At 36.3% G+C, this 18134-nt stretch overlaps 2 non-coding genes across 2 annotated transcripts; one reads left to right on the top strand and one right to left on the bottom strand.

Annotated features, from left to right (window-relative positions):
- Positions 1–5362: 5362 nt before the first annotated feature.
- LOC128281948 (small nucleolar RNA R71) lies at positions 5363–5469 on the bottom strand. Its single transcript, XR_008272245.1, has one exon. It is a non-coding gene; the product is annotated as a small nucleolar RNA R71 (small nucleolar RNA).
- A 10259-nt stretch (positions 5470–15728) lies between these two features.
- LOC128282337 (small nucleolar RNA R71) lies at positions 15729–15836 on the top strand. The gene has a single exon (XR_008272593.1). It is a non-coding gene; the product is annotated as a small nucleolar RNA R71 (small nucleolar RNA).
- Positions 15837–18134: the final 2298 nt, after the last annotated feature.

The following is an 18134-nucleotide window of genomic DNA, read 5'->3' as shown; positions in this document are numbered from 1 at the left end:
GATTAATTGAAATCTCTTTCTAATTAAAACCCGTATCATCGCGTTAACTCGATCTATGAATTCCCCTCTAATACGGTAGATTTATGTCATCCTATTTCTAGGATTGCATGCAACTTCACTCAATCATACTAGATCTACTCATAAACACGAACTTTTACTCCACTGAAATAAGCACATTAAACATGAATTAATATCCCAAAAATATTAAAACATAAAATAAACGTACATAATTAAGAACAAGAATCAAGTATTTATAATGTAAAAATAGAAATTAAATAATAATATTCATCATAGGTTTCATCCTCCCTAGGTATCTAGGGAATTTAGTTCATAATATTGAATAGAAAAATCTCAAACTTAGGATAGCCACAATACATAAGGAAACTTAATAAAACTTCAAAAGAGACAAAATGGGGATCTTCGATCTTGAGGGAGATCCACTTCCAAGTTGATTCCGATGGCGTTCTTAAAGTGTTTTCTTCAATTTTCTCTGATTGCCTCCTAGGTCTTCTTCTAATTGGCATTTATAGATTTTAGAATTTTCAGAAAGCCTAAAAATTGGGTTTTTTTTGCATATCTGAGAAGCAGGTTGTGAAATCGACATAGGCTGGTACATAGGTGTGTGGCCAGCTCGTCTGGCTCACACAAGCGTGTGCCCAGCCCTTGTGGAAATGCCCAGCCCATATGGAAATGCCCAAGTTGTGTGGATCCTGAAAATAGCTCTTTTTGTCAGATTTTGACTTGTTTTCCACTCTTTTCCTTCCCTTATGCTCACCTAAGTATAAAAACATGAATTTAAAGGATTAGGAGCATCAAATTCACTAATTTACATAATAAATCATCCAAAAACGCATCAAGAATGAGATTAAAAATATATTACTTTTATGGCTTATCAAATATCCCCACACTTAAGCGTTTGCTTGTCCTTAAGCAAAATCCTCAACTCACAATTAAAATTAATCTTTCTCAACTTATAATTCTTATCAATAATGTTTCGACATAATTCACAAATAATCATACATTGAGAATTCAACTAAAAGAGCACAAAGATTCAAACAATCCAAGTCAAACATTTTTAAAACATGAAAACATAGATATTTTCCCTTATCTAAGTAATTACCTTTAATTCAAAATCGACATGAATCGACATCCTCACTAAAGGTTCACTCAAATCACTCAAAGTGTTTAAGGTTCAAGAATAAGCATTCGATAGTCAAACAAGAAAAGTTATTTCTATAGGCTTGCATAAAAATCAAATATCCACCACTATAAAATGATATGATACACAAATCAAAAGGTCTTTAAGAGGTTGTAATGAGATTTAGGTTAAGGATGTGGAGAAAGGCTAAAAAAGTTGGTTAAAATTGAGATCGAATTGATAAATTACCAAACTAGAAAAATAAATAAAAGCTGAATTAAAAGCAAGTGAATAAATTAAGAACTATTCAAGAATAAGAAAGCGAGTTTCTTCTCAAAATATTAATTTAACTTAACTAAATAATAATCAGTATTTTTCTTTGATTTTTTTCTTCTTTTTTTTTTGATATTTTTACAATAATAAATAATTCAGCAAATCAAACAAAAGAGCACAGTTAAACAACTAACCAAATCAAATCTTGACAAAAAGGGAATCAATAAAATGGGAAAAATTCTCAACGAACAAAAAAAAAAAGAGTTAGGGGTTAAAATTAATGGGTAAATTAAGAAATGATGTGTTAGGCTCAACGGGACTCACTAAGGGTTCATTAAAAAGGTAGACTTTTTATGGGATAAGTGGGTTAAAATCTAAGTGCCTTTGTCATCTCAGTATATCAAATCAAATGTGTGGTCTTGACATGCATAATTGAAGAAAGTTCTAGAATAACAAATCAAATTGACACACTCATAACCAATAATAAAATGAGCAACAAAAATGCATACTCCAAAGGCTCAAAATCTCACAAAAAAAATTATGATTTTTTATGTCAAACTTATAAATTTAAAACTTCAATATAATACCTCAATTCAGGGAAACAACGTAAAATTTTTAATTCTAAAAATAAACTTATAATGCTTGATTCTCTCATGTCTTAAAGTTTAAAACAACCAATCCACAAATATCTATGAATTCAATCCAAAACACATTATAAAAATCACAAATTGATAAAAATTCATTCTAATAGAAGTACGAGAAAATTACTTAAACACAAGACATAATTCATGGATTTTCTAATAATTAAATAAATAAGCTCCCCACACTTAAGATGTACATTGTCCTCAATGTACAAACAGATATAATCATAGTATAAACAGAATATCATAAGAGAGGGAGAAAACTGAAACTACTTTGAATAGTGGATGAAATTACCAGAATGGTGAAAAGTAGAATTGTAGACAAATCTAGATGTACTGCACGATTCTGAGCAAACTAATAAGAAAATAAATACAAATAATAGAGAAGATTAAGGGGTTACTAAATCGATTAGAAATAACCATAAAAATAAAAATATAGTTAAAAACAAAATAAGTCTAACAAAATAAAAATAAACATAAGCATAAAAATAAAAATAAAACAAATGAACTTAATGGTCCTCATCATCAAAAACGCCGATGTCGTGATTCGTCGGCGCAGAAGAGGAGATATGGAGATGCTAACAGATCTGCTACAATGTCACGTCAATACTGTTGAACCTCTAAAAGTAATGCTGCTCGAAGTGAGTGAACCGCTCGGAGAGGCCCGCTAAAGTAGTAGTAGAAGAAATAGGATGATGACTCGAATGCAGAGGATGAGGTGGATCCTCGTGACGGAAAGGGACATCATCAGTGAAGTTCTTAGATTCATCCTGAGAGTTAGAATGAAATAACTGGTATTGAAGAGGATCTACTCCACAAAGCCACTCGATCATCCTCATATGGGTTATGCTTGATATCCACTATGGAGACATCTGGCCGGCGAGTGTAAGTGTAGATAATTGCTCCGGTGTGTCGAGGAGATTGAAGTGTCGAGCTAGTCTAGTCATATAAGAGCCTAAACAGATAGGACCTTTCCTATTGCGGTCTTTCTAATGGCAGAAGGCAAGGGCGATAAAGTGGGCTAAATCAAATATATGCCCGATGGTCATACTCGCGTCATAAGGTGTCGTACTCGCCGTAAGATCTACCCAACAATTAGATGGCAAGTAGTGGATATACTAATGGAGGCGGAGGAAGTTCTCGATACTTATAAACTTCGCAGTGTATAGTCCCAAAGCAGCACCGAACTCAGAGGCACTCATATGGCTCACCAGGCCACCGAGTCGAAAAGTGATTGTGCTCAACTCATCATGAGTAGTCATCACATGTTGTAGAGTAAATGTCGAGCAGAACTCTAAAGTTAGCTGCTAAACCGTAATTTATACATATTTTTATCCCATGTTTAATGCATTTTATGGATGATTTCTCATTAGAATTGGTGAATTCGATGTTCCTAATGCTTTAATTCCATGTTTTACACTTAATAGAGTATAGGAGAGTGAAAGGAGCCAAAAACAAGCCAAAAAGGGACAAAACGGGCCAAATCAAGCAGATGACATGGCCTAAGCCTTGCCACACAGGTAGCTCACACACCCGTGTCTTTTGAAGGTGTCGACCAAGGCTTTTACGATTCACACGGCCTGGCCATTAACCCACACAGCCATGTGTAATTTAATAGATCAAAGACAGCCTGGCAATCACCCTAAGTATGACTCAGAGAGGGGCCGCTCTCTCTAGAACTTTTTTGGAGTACAAAACCGCACGCCGGGAATTACTTAAAGAAAGCCAGACGATCCATCCCAAAAGCCGTAGCTACTCCAAAACTGAAGATCTCTCTCAGAATTCTTTCAGGGGTTTTAGAGTTTTCTTTATGTTTTGTTATTTTCATACTTTTGAGATGTACTCTTATTTTATTATAAACTAAACCCTTTAGATACCTAAGGGGGTTGAAACCTATAATGGATCTTGTTATTATTATCTGAACTGTATGATAAATAATTGATTTGTTCTTAATTATGTGTTTTAATGCTTGAGTTAATATTACGGGTATTAATTCATGATTTGATGTGCTTATGCAGAGGAGCAAAAGTCTCTGTCTAAGTGTAGATTTGGCATAATTAAGCGGAGTTGATCGAACGCCTAAAAATAGGGTTACGAGATTTTGTCGGACTAGGGTGAAACCTAATATGGGAGTCCATAGATCGATTTACTGCTTCCCTAGTTCTTTTATTTAAGAAAGAAATTTCGATTAATTCAACTGAGGGTTAGGTGTTATTAGTCTCGAAAGAGATAATAATATAGGTTAGGGAGTTTCACGGATCAAGTCAAGTGAATAAATCGTTTGGTTCAGAGTCAGATAACAAGTGAAATCTAGGTGGATTCCTCCTTAGGTGTCGTCTTTATCAATTACTATTCTTCAAGTCTTTTTCCAAATTTTCTCTTTGCTTTAGTTTAGTTAGTTAATTAGTTTAATAAACAACCCCTCTTTATTTCTAGGTTAAATAATAAAAAGATAGTTATTACTAGTACTTTTGGTTCCCTTGGGTACGATATCCCGGTCTTGCCATTACTATACTATTGTTCGATAGGTGCGCTTGCCTTTTCATCATGATAATAGTTAGTCTAGGTTTGATCTTCATTATAAATATTTATTACTTGTTACGAATCACGCGATCAAGTTTTTAGCGTCGTTGCCGGGGAACTAAAATATTAGGAACGCTAAATTTTTATTACTTTAGCCATTTATTTTTCCTGCAATTTAATTTTATTTAATTCTATTATTATTATTTATTAATTTACTTTTTCTTTCTCTTGGAAGGTTTTTATAGTTTATGACTAGAAGAAACCCGTCGGGACCATTACTTTTTTATGAAGAAATCTATCGTACAATTTGTAGAAATCAAAGAGAAATAAGGCACAGCTTACGGTACACGGAGAACGAGCAAGAAGACGTTACTCAACTCCCAACCGACGAGATGGATGAAAACCAAGGCAATCAGCTACCTTCTGCAATTGCGGTTAATCAAAATCCTGCTCCACGTACTATGTATGATTATGCTAAACCTTCTTTAATAGGAACTGAATCTAGCATAGTTAGACCGGCTGTAGCTGCAAATACTTTTGAACTGAAACCTAACACAATTCAAATGATACAACAGTTTGTTCAGTTTGATGGTTTGCAGGATGAAGATCCCAACGCTCAAAATCAATGGCGTTTCTGATTATACCATTCGTCTTCGGTTATTTCCTTTTTTCATTAAGGAACAAAGTTAAACAATGGTTGAACTCGTTACCATGAGGGTCAATTACTACTTGGGAACAAATGACCGAAAATTTTTTACTAAAATACTTTCCGCCGGCTAAAACGGCTAAATTACGTAATGATATCTCTTCTTTTTTACAGATGGATTTAGAAACACTTTACGATGCATGAGAGAGATACAAGGACTTACTGAGAATGTGCCCTCACCATGGGTTACCGCTTTGGCTTAAAGTACAAACATTCCAAAATGGTCTGAATCCCTCGACTCGGCAAATGGTTGACGCAGTTGCTGGTGGAACCATCAACAAAAAAACACCTGAAGAGGCTTATGAATTCATTGAAGAAATGTCACTGAATAACTATCAGTGGCAAGTCATGAGGACTAAGCCAATAAAAACAGCTGGTGTTTATAACGTCGACTTAGTTACTATGCTGTCAAATCAGGTAGAAATTCTCAATAAAAAGATTGATGGTTTTCTTAGTTCTACACAGGTACATCCAGAAATGAGGTGTGACTTAAGCGGAAGAGGTGTGCATACAGAATATCAATCCTTTAATCCCACAACCGAAGAGGAACAAGTCAACTATATGGGTAACAATAACTTTAGATCTCAAAATAACTCATACAGTAATACTTATAATACAGGTTGGAGGAACCACCCAAATTTCTCCTGGGGTGGTCAAGGGAATCAACAGCCACCTTATCAACAAGAGAAGAAACCAAACCTTGAGGAGATGCTCTCAAAGTTCATATCAGTATCAGAAACTCGTTTCCAAAATACCAAGACAACACTTAAAAATCAACAAGCATCAATCCAATGACTCGAAACTCAGATAGGCTAGCTTTCCAAATTGATCTCCAAACGACCACAAGGTAGTTTGCCAAGTAATACCGAACCTAACCCAAGGGAATAACTCAACGCAATTAATACTCAAGATGACGAAGGAGTCATTGAGCCTGAACTAGAACCGAGGCAAGAAACTATGGTAAGCAAATGGAGAGATGAGGTAGGTCAAAATACAAACAAACTAGTGACTGTCGAATATAAACCTCGTGTGCCATTCCCTAACGCGACAAGGAAAGACCGCTCAAACGAACAATTCGGTAAATTCCTTAAACTTTTGAAAAAATTACATATTAACTTACCGTTTATTGAAGCTTTGTCGCAGATGCGAAATGCAATGAAATTTTTAAAAGAGCTTCCAGTAAATAAGCGGAAGTTGGACGAAGCATCGCATGTGGAGCTAAATACAGTCTGCTCAGCTATTCTTCAGAATAAGCTACCCCACAAATCGAAAGATCCAGGGAGTTTTACAATTCCTTGTTTAATTGGTAGTTTAGGTATAAGTCATGCATTAGCTAATTTAGGGGCTAGTATTAGCGTTATGCCTTACAAAATGTTTAAGCAACTAGGTCTTGGGAAACCTAAACAAACTAGGATGAGCATTCAATTGGCAGATAAAACTATAAGATTCCCTATGGGTATTAATGAAGATGTACTCGTGAAAGTAGATAAGTTCATATTTCCCGTTGACTTTGTTGTTCTAGACATAGAGGAGGATAACAACACCCCTTTGATTTTAGGGAGGCCCTTTTTAGCAACTGCTAAAACAATTATTGATGTTGGCACAGGTGAGCTTACACTTCGTGTGGGAGATGAAACGATCTCCCTTCAAGCTCGTAATTCTGGCATCACATCGAACATTGAAGGTAATAGTCCACACCAATCTACTAAAACTGACAATATGACTTTGCAGAAATTAAGCTTCAAAAAAGTTCATGAGCCATGTTCCAGAAATGATAGAGGACACATTCATGAAGAACGAAGGCTACGGATAGAGGAGCTAGACGAATGGCGAGAACACAAACCGAGAACACATGATAAACCGAAACTACGCCAAAACAAGTCCGATACTTCTCCTAATCAACTTAAGGTTCGCGATAAAGTCTTACTAGATGCCGCAGATCCCCACATTGCCACTACCATACTGAATGAGAGAATCCCTCTTACGGTACGGTGGAGGTGAGTCACCCAAAGTTCGGCACTTTTAAGGTAAACAACACCCGTTTAAAACCTTATTTTGATGAGATTGATAGTAGGAATGAGGAGTACGAGCTCCTTGAACCACCCTGACCATTCACTAGAGAGGTAAGTCGAGCTTAGACTATAAATAAGTGCTTCTCGGGAGGCAACCCGAGCATTAACATATTTTGATTTCTTTATTTTTTTATTTCTAACACTTTAAATAATTAGATTTATCTTTGAATTGCAAAGTTTTTCAGCACACACGGCTAGGCACATGGTCGTGCCTAAAGCCGTGGCCAAGCAGGGGAAGAAACACGGCAGTGCGATACGGCCGTGTGGAAGCAAGACATGATTTCCCCAAAACACGAGATGCGATAAAACCCCACGGCCATGCGACATGGTCGTGGGTGAACTTGATAGGTGAACACGGGTGTGGGAATAAAAAAACACGAGCATGCAAGGGGTAAGGCTCGATTCTGTTTCTTCAACACGGGCGTGAGACACACCCATGCCTATAAGCCGTGGACAACAATACACGGGCGTGGTACCCTAACATACGGGCGTGGGAGAAGCGAACAAAGCTAGAAACGGCCGTGCGATATGGCTGTGTGCCACATACGCCCCAGACACATGGGCATGGGATAGTAGCTGTGCACAACCTAAATTGTAAAATTCAAAAAACACGGGCTCACCTTCAGCGTACACGGGTGTGGCCCTAGGCCATGTGCACCTCCCTTATATAAGTAAATCACTGTTCATTTTCTTCTTCCTTTCAAAACCCTAGCCGAAATCTCCCATTCCCTACTCCGTAATCCCTATCCCAGCTATGATTCCCCAGCTTCTCATTTCCCCAACCCTCAAACCATCCTAAAATCCACTTCCCCTGCATTAATCCTCACTTCCCCATCTCTTTTCCCTTTCCTACAGTTTCCACGAGGGCCCCAAGAAGAGCTCTTCCAAATACTTCAGGCCCGACCTTTAGCAGCAGGCCGGTACATCGACTGGGCAGATGTCTCCACAAGGTATCTTGAGCATGCTTAGCATGAGGATGATTGATAGGCACTGAGGAACCTCCCCTCCCCAGTATCGTCTCGCCCAATCTACCGAGGAGGAAAGCCTGCAAGGACATTCCTGATGATGTCCCCCCACAGCATGAGGACTCACCGACTCAGCCACCACCACCCTCTCGTCCAGTTCATGTGGCAACTTTATATGCTGACATCTCTGAGCACCTCACTCGATTCAAGCATCAGCATTTTCAATGATTTGACAACATTGATGCTACTCTACAGCAGATTTGTTAGCACCTTCACATCTCATCACCAGTCCCACCTCGTGAACCATCCAGCGATAAAGATGTTTAGAAATATTTATTTCTTATTTTATGTTTTTAATTTCTACTGAAACTACTTTTTATTTTTCTTAGATTTTAAAAATTTTATTTTTAATTATTAAATTCAGTTATTTCTTTTTGAATAATTATTCTTCCTAATATCTCCTAAAAAGTTCTTGATTTTATCACAGTTATATAGAGCTCTTAAGCCCATCATCACATCGGAACTAAAACTCCACCGAGAAAGGTTCTCCACGACAGCCATGTCCTGATCGACCACAACCATAGCCACCACTAGATATAATATTCTTTTGGCGCAGGATTTATGGCCTAATAAACCTCTACGACCGCTGGAGTATCCTTCTCCACTCTCGAACCGATTCCTCTCCAGAACTCCAGTTCGAGGATTTCATCATACAGGATGTTTCACTCCCCCCCTATCTTATTTTTATACTCTAATATCTATCTTTGTACATTGAGGGCAATGTACATCTTAAGTGTGGGGGGTATTTATTTCATTATCAGAAAAGTCCCTGAATAATCACCTTATTCTCATGAAAAACTCTCATATCATATTTAGGATAAATTTTAATTGATTTATGATTTTGATTTATATATCTTGAATTAAAACATATGCATTTATGCATTGATTGTTTAAACTTTAAGACAATAGAGAATCAAGCATGATGAGTTGATTTTTAAGAATTCAAAATCTTAGGCTGTTTCCCTAAGTTTAGGTATTATTTTGAACTAGAATTCACGGGTCTAAACATCAAAAAGCCATAATTTTTGCGAGATTTTTGAGCCTTTTGAGCATCTATTCATCATTTCATGCTCATTTTTATTATTGCTTTGAGTGCGTCAGTATTGAACTATTATTCTAGAACTTGCTTGATTATGCGTGTCAAGACCACACCATTTGATTTGATATATCAAAATGATTAAGGCACTTAGGATTAACCCACTCATGCCATGAAAAGCCTACCTCCACGATTAACCCCTAGTCAACCCCCTTGAGCCTAACAAACCATTTCTTGTATTACCCTTAATATTAACCTTTAACCCATTATTGTTGAAATCCCCTAAATTAATCCCTATTTTTGTCGAGATTTGAGTTGAATGAATTGCCTAGCTATGTTTTGTTCTTGATATTTAGTCTATATTATTTAACTTGTTCTTAATTAAAAAAAAACTATGTATACATATCTATAATTCCATATTCTGAGAGAAACTCTGTTGTACGCAAGAAAAGATTAACTCTTTTTCTAGTTAAGGAAACTTTTCAAGTCAATCTCGATTCTAACCCTTTCTTTCAGTTTATGACCACACCCCCTAACTAAGCCTCATTACAACCCTCTAAAGACCTTTTGATTGATGTATCATCTTAAATTATAGTGGTGGAGATTTGATTTTCATGCAAGCCTATGGTAATGACTTTTCATTATTGACTATTGAGTGCTTCATTTATTGTCCTTAAACACCTCGAGTGATTTGAGTGAACCTTTAGTGAGGATGTGAAACTCTGTGATATTCTGAATCAAAGGTGGGAAGCACCTAAGTTTGCATGACTAAATACTCAACTTGGAATGTTTAAAACTTTTATGTTCTTTTAGTTGAATTCTCAATGTATGATTACTTATGGATTAATGTGAGATATTATCGATAGAGATTATAAGTTGAGAAGAATTTATTTTGATTATGAGTTGAGGATTTTGCTTGAGGACAAGCAAATGCTTAAGTGTGGGGGTATTTGATAAATCGTAATTTTTACATATTTTTACCCCATGTTTAATGCATTTTATGGATGATTTCTCATTAGAATTGGTGAATTCGATGCTCCTAATGCTTTAATTCCATGTTTTACACTTAGGAGAGTATAGGAGAGTGAAAGGAGCCAAAAACGAGCCAAAAAGGGACAAAATGGACCAAATCAAGAAGATGACATGGCCTAAGCCTTGCCACACAGGTAGCTCACACGCCCGTGTCTTTCGAGGGTGTTGACCAAGGCTTTCACGATTCACACGGCCTAGCCATTGACCCACACGACCGTGTACAATTTAACGGATTGAACCCGGCTTGGCAATCACGTCACACGGCCGTGGCATACGGGTGTGTCCCTTTTTCAAAGAGTTGTATTTTACACGGAAAAGGATACTTAAGGAGGAAGAAAGCCAATCCAAAGCCTATATAAACACCTTAAGTATGACTTAGAGAGGGGTCGCTTTCTCCAGAAATTTTTTGGAGTACAAAACCGCACGCCGAGAATTACTTAAAGAAAGCCAAACGATCCATCCCAAAAGCTGGAGCTACTCCAAGACTGAAGATCTCTCTAAGAATTCCTTCAGGGGTTTTAGAGTTTTCTTTATGTTTTATTATTTTCATACTTTTGAGATGTACTCTTATTTTATTATGAACTAAACCCCTTAAATACTTAAGAGGGTTGAAACCTATGATGGATCTTGCTATTATTATCTGAACTGTATGATAAATACTTGATTTCTTCCTAATTATGTGTTTTAATGCTTGAGTTAATATTTCGGGTATTAATTCATGATTTGATGTGCTTATGCAGAGGAGCAAAAGTCCCTGTCTAAGAGTAGATTTGACATAATTAAGCAGAGTTGATCGAACGCCTAGAAATAGGGTTACGAGATTTTTTTGGATTATGGTGAAACCTAATATGGGAGTCCATAGATCGATTTACTGCTTTCCTAGGGGTTTTAATTAAGAAAGAAATTTCGATTAATTCAACTGAGGGTTAGGTGTTATTAGTCTCGAAAGAGATAATAATATAGGTTAGGGAGTCTCACGGATCAAGTCAAGTGAATAAATCGTCTGGTTCAAAGTCAAATAACAAGTGAAATCTAGGTGGATTCCTCCTTGGGTGTCGTCTTTATCAATTACTGTTCTTCAAGTCTTTTTTCAAATTTTCTCTTTGCTTTAGTTTAGTTAGTTAATTAGTTTAGTTAATTAGTTTAATAAACAACCCCTCTTTATTTCTAGGTTAAATAATAAAAAGATAGTTATTACTAGTACTTTTGGTTCCCTTGGGTATGATATCCCAGTCTTGCCATTACTATACCATTATTTGATAGGTGTGCTTGCCTTTTCGTTGTGATAATAGTTAGTCTAGGTTTGATCTTCATTATAAATATTTATTGCTTGTTATGAATCACGCGATCATTAGCTCCATACATGTGGGGTCAATGGTGGAGAAAAACCGGTCCCACGGGGCTGTAGTAATAAAGGCTCAAACATGATCAACTAAGTAGACATGCTCCAAAACAGCCCCATCAATACATCGGCCTAAGCTGAGTGGTCGCAGTCGAAGTAGCTGATACAAATCTCCTAGGGACCCTCTAAAAATCTAATATAGGAATTGCGGGTCTCGGTGGAAGCGCTCGTGGAGTAGGTCGTGCTAGGGATCTTCTGCTTTTTCAAAGTGGGGACGATAACCTTGGACTTGCTGCGAGTGTTCATCATGGTGTGCCTGAAATAAAATAATGCACTATCAGAAAATAAAATACATCACCAAACAAACAAAGAGGTTGAGAAACGATCGTGTAAATTAAAATACGACACTAAGAATTATCCTAAGACGCACATTAACATCCAAACAGTCGAAAATAGATAATCGACTCCTAAAACACTATTTATTAAAATCAATTATGCAAAAATAATAATGAATAAAAACATGAAACAAAATGGAAATCTAAAACGACAATAAAAATAATGAAATACCAGTAATAATAAAAATAAGATCACATAATAATGAGAAGAATAGAAAGGATAAATACCGAATTAGGATACTAAGAACAATAATAATATTAAGAGAATAAGTGAGAAAATAACTCAATATAATAAACCAAGGAAGAACAATAACTATCATAATAATCTAAGACAGTAACATAAATAATAAGTAATTAACGATTTAATAAAAATTAAAAGAAGAGTAGTAAACAAGTAGAACTAGAAAAGAAAACTAAAATGACTAATAATAATAATAGTAAAAGATAATAAATAAAAAATAATCAGTAAAGAAAATAAAATAATAAAGTAATAAAACAAGAAATAAAAAAATAATAATAATACTAATAATAATAAAAAGGGTACAAATCGATGGAGTAACGGACGGTGGCCGGAGTTGCGCGACGGTGGTCATCGCAGGCATGGTGGTGTACGACAAGGCTGGGGGAAAGGTGGAGGTTACGACACAAGGGTGGGATAAAAGTGGTAATGGGGTTGCGGCTTGGTGGAAAGACGAGAAAGAGGGATGCGAGGGGGACGAGGAGGGTGTGGTCGGTGGGTGTAGACTGTGTGACGAGGGTGAAGGAGAGGGAAAGGGTTCGGCGAGGTGAGGGGAAAAGTGAGGCCTTTGGGTGTGGATGCTCAACAAGGTGAGGAAGGGAGAAGGAAAGGAGAAAAGAGGGAGAGGGTATGGGTATGGGTATGGGGGTGGTGGGAAAGAGGAGAGCCGTGAACAATGGGGGGAATGATGATGGCCGGAGAGGTAGAAGAGGGTTGGTTGGCGGCAGCTAGGGTTAAGGGGTTTTGGAAAGATGAAAATAAAATAATAAATTTAAGGTTTGGGAGTTAAAAAGGGGGCACAGTCGTGTAAGGGTCCGTGTTGGGCCACACGGCCATGTCACGCGCCAGTGTGCTTTTTAAAAATATAGGTCTAATCTTTACATGGCCTCGGATACGCCCGTGTGTCTAGGCCGTGTGGCATACGACTGTGTCTCACACAAAGCCATGTGTCTTGCACGTTTAACTCTCTAACTTGATTTAACATTTTAAAAAAATAATTTCAGATTTCACACAGCCGGGTGGACTATTTTAGGTCCTGTAATCTTTCAATTTTTTGAAAAAAATTAAGTCTAAAAGTCTACACGGCCAAGGACACGCCCGTGTGTCTAGACCGTGTGGGTCACACGGCCATGTTGCCAGGCCGTGTAACTTACTTTCAAACCCCTTATAGTACACACGGCCTAGGACACACCCATGTGTCCAGGCTGTGTGGGTCAAAAATATTTTTTTTGAAAATTAATTAATTTTAAAAAATAAACTGAAATAAAAATAAAAAAATAGCAGTTTTAACACTCGAGTTGCCTCCTGATAAGTGCTTATTTAGAGTCTAAGCTTAAATTTCCTCGTATTCGCACAACCACGGTAGTTCGCGGAGTCAAAACTCCTCTTTCTCATTATCAATTCTATTATCAAAATAAGTTTTAAGTTGGGTACTATTTACCTTAAATGTGTCTAATTCAAAATGAGTTAACTCGACTGTACCGTATGAAAAGACATTCAGTACCGTAAAGGGATTTGATCCGTTTGCCTCAAGCTCCAAAGTGGCAATTTGAGGATCCGTTCTATCTAGCAGTACCTTGTCCCTAACCTTAAATTGTTTCGTTCCATCCACATGCTCATCATGGCGTCGCTTTGGCTCTTCATCGTGCTTTTTCAGTTTCTCATTGACTTGTATTTGCCATTTATCTAGTTCATCGATTCATAACATTCATTCTTCATGAGTCGTTTTATCATATTTACTGGAACATGGCTCCATTGCGTTTTTCTGAGAGGTTTCCTGCAAAGAAGGTTGAGCCACATGGTTACTCATATTAGCAAAACTTGTAAAATTATCTCGATCACTAGATGTCTTAATAGAATTATGAGCTTGGAGTATTAATTCACCTGTACCAACATCAATAATAGTCCTAGCAATTGCTAAAAAGGGTCAACCTAGAATCAGAGGTACATCACTATCCTCATCCATGTCTAAAACAACAAAATCAACTAGGAATATGAATTTATCAATTGTTACAAATACGTATTCAATAACACCTCTAGGAAATCTAATGGTTCTATCTACTAATTGAATATTCATCCTAGTTTGTTTTGGTTTTGCAAGACCTAATTACTTAAACATTTTATAAAGCATGACATTAATACTAGCCCTTAAATAAGCCAAAGCATTATTAACATTCAAACTACCAACTAAATAAGGAATAGTAAAACTCCCTAGATCTTTCAATTTGTTGGGTAGTTTATTTTGTAGTATGGCTAAGCAAACTACATTTAGCTCCATAGTTGACGAATCATTTAACTTCCTTTTGTTCACCAAAAGCTCCTTTAAAAATTTAACGAAATTGGGCATATACGAAAGAGCTTCAATAAACGGTAAGTTAATATGTAATTTTTTCGGAAGTTTAAGAAATTTACCAAATTGTTCATTCGTGTGGTCTCTTTTCATCGCGTTAGGATATGGCACTCGAGGTTTATATTCTTTACCAACCAGTTTTTTCTTATTCTGGCTTACCTCAACCGTACCATTACTTATCACACTTTATTGCCTCGGTTCTGATTCAGATTCAACTAACCCTTCTTCATCTCACACAGTAATTGCATGAAGTTGTTCCCTTGGCTTAGTTTCAATATTGCTACGCAAACTACCTTATAGTCGTTCTAAAATTAACTTAGTAGGTTGGCCAGTTTGGTTCTCAAGTCCTTGAAGTGATGCTTGTTGGTTTTTAAGTGCTACTTTAGTGTTTTGAAAACGCGTTTCTAACATTGAAATAAACTTCATCAACATCTCCTCAAGGTTCGAGCTTTTCTCTTGCTGGTAAGGTTGTTGTTGGAAGCCTGGAAGGGGTTATGCTTTCTGATTTCCTTGACCACCCCAAGAGAAATTGGGATGGTTCCTCCAACCTGCATTATAAGTATTACTATAAGGGTTGTTTTGAGGCCTAGAATTATTATCCATATAATTTATTTGTTCGTTCTATGTGTTAGGACCGTAGGGTAAACATTCTAGATTGTTCATTCCACCTCCATTTACATCGCACTGCATCACCGGATTTACCTGTGTAGAAACATATAAGCCATCAATTTTCTTATTAAATTGTTCTACCTGATTTGATAACATGGTGACTGCATCTAAATTGAAAACACCGGCTACTTTCATTGACTTCATCCTCATGACTTGCCATTGATAATTATTCAGTTCCATCTCATCTATAAATTCATAAGCCGCTTCAGGTGTTTTATTATTTAGAGTCCCACCGGTTGCTGCATCGATCAATTTCCTAATTGAAGGATTACCTGTAGCCATTTAGGTAACCCATGGTGAAAGCACTGTCTCAATAAGTCCTTATACCTCTTCCATGCATCATATAAGGTCTCTAAGCCAATCTGAACAAAAGGAAGAGATATCATTTCTCAACTTAGTTGTCTTAGCCGGTGAAAAGTGCTTCAATAGGAATTTATCGATCATTTGATCTCATGTAGTGATAGAGCCTCGTGGTAAAGAATTCAACCACTGTTTACCTTTGTTCCTCAATAAGAAAGGGAATAAACGTGGGTGAATGGCATCGTCAGAAATGCCATTTATCTTGAAAGTATTACAGACTTCCAGAAAATTAGCCAAATGAGTATTTGGATCTTCGTCTTACAAACCATCGAACTGAACAAATTGTTGTACCATCTGAATAACATTCGGCTTTAGTTTGAAATTATTTGTAGCAATAGTAGGTTTCACAATACTCGATTCAACCCCAATTAGAGTTGGCTTGGCATAATCCTATATAGTACGAGGAACATGATCTGGCTTTGCAACAGCTGCAGGAGGTAGCTGATTATTCTGATTATCACACATCTCCTCAGTAATAATAATAACGTCTTTTTTCTCGTCTACTATACTCTGTCAAGTTTGCCTTGCTTCTCTATGATTTCTACGAGTTGTACTTGCAATCTTACTGTCAAATAATAATGGTCCTGACTGGCTTTTTCTATTCATAAACTAAAGGAACCTGCTAGAAGCAAATGAAAGAAAAATTAGAAAACAAAAATTAAACTAAAAATAAAAATATAATAAAATTAAAATGGATAAATTAATAAAAATCGAGTATTCCTAATATTTTAATCCCCGAAACGGCACAAAAAACTTGATGGTCACTAAACTAACTATAATTACGAAAAAGGCAAGTGCATCTATCGAACAATAGTATAGCTATGGTAAGTAGGGAATATCATATCTACGATGACTAAAAGTACTAGAAATTACCGTTTTTCTATTATTTAGCTGATAAATTGGAATGATTGTTTTTAATCTAAATTTATTAATCTAATTTAATTAAGAACACAACAGAGAATGAAATAGGAAAATAATCGAAGATAACCAATGAGAAAGACAATACCTAGGAAAGAATCTACCTAGACTTCACCTTTTATTATGAATTTGAATTAAATGATTTATTTACTTGTGTCTTGATCCGTAGAACTCTCTAAATTATGTTAATATCTCTTTCAAGAGTAAGAACAACTGACACAAGGTTGATTAATTGAAATATCTTTCTAGTTAAAACCCCTATCATCACATTAACTCGATCTATGGATTCCCCTATTAGATTTGACTCTAATTCTTATTTCTAGGATTGCATGCAACTCCACTCAATTATCCTAGATCTACTCTTAAACAAGGACTTTTGCTCTACTGAAATAAGCACATTAAACATGAATTAATATCTCAAAAATATTAAAACACAAAATAAACATACACAATTGAGAACAAGAATCAAGTATTTATCGCGTAAAAACAGAAATTAAATAATAAGATTCATCATAGGTTTCATCCTTCCTAGGTATCTAGGGAATTTAGTTCATAACCCTGAATAAAAACATATTAAAGTTAGGATAACCACAAGACAAAGAATCTTAATAAAACTTCAAAATATATTAAATGGAGATCTTCGATCTTGAGGGAGATCCGCTTCCAAGTTGATTCTGATGGCGTTCTTCAATTATTTTCTTCAATCTTCTCTGATTGCCCCTAGGTTGTAATTATCACTTTATTACTTGATTCGACATATATACTTGTACAATTCGCATATCATTTCACACACGACACTACACCATAGACAATAATGAACTTATGAATCTTGGATGTCTCGGTGTCACAAAATTATTGGAGTTGGCCTCAATTTCTTCACTTCAACACCTTCACGGATATCACGACTTTAGAGGCTCGATACCGTTACGTTGGCTTGGTGTTTCGACATCCATCCCTTGATATCGCGACTCCCATGGAAATATGCTCTATGTTGATTTTGTGTTGAAGTTTTGCATCTTCAAGGTAAAAGGTCTAGGTGTTGCGACTTTTATGGAATCAGTGTTGCGACACCTTTTCTGAATGATACTTTCCTTGAGATTGGGCCATTATCGTCTCCCTACACAAACTTAATCACATTGTTAGGTTTCCTATGACACCATTTGTCCAATTGGGGTCTTAACAAGGGCAAAACTAAGCAAAAACATTTATTAATGCTTGAAGCTAAAAATTGACAAAAACATATAAAAGATACTTAAATTGCTTGGAAATTAGCTCCTCAGGTGTATTGGGGAGCCTAATTTGACGTATCAAATTCTAGTAGATCACTTTTCATCTATCATATAATGGCAATGAGAGGATATCATTTACTCTTAATTGGGCTTTGAATTTCACTATTGTAAATGAAGCTATGTCAGG

This window comes from Gossypium arboreum, chromosome 1 (assembly GCF_025698485.1).
Source record: "Gossypium arboreum isolate Shixiya-1 chromosome 1, ASM2569848v2, whole genome shotgun sequence".
NCBI lineage: Eukaryota > Viridiplantae > Streptophyta > Magnoliopsida > Malvales > Malvaceae > Gossypium > Gossypium arboreum.
Note: the sequence above shows the minus strand (reverse complement) of the source record. Positions and strands in the feature narration are given on the sequence as shown.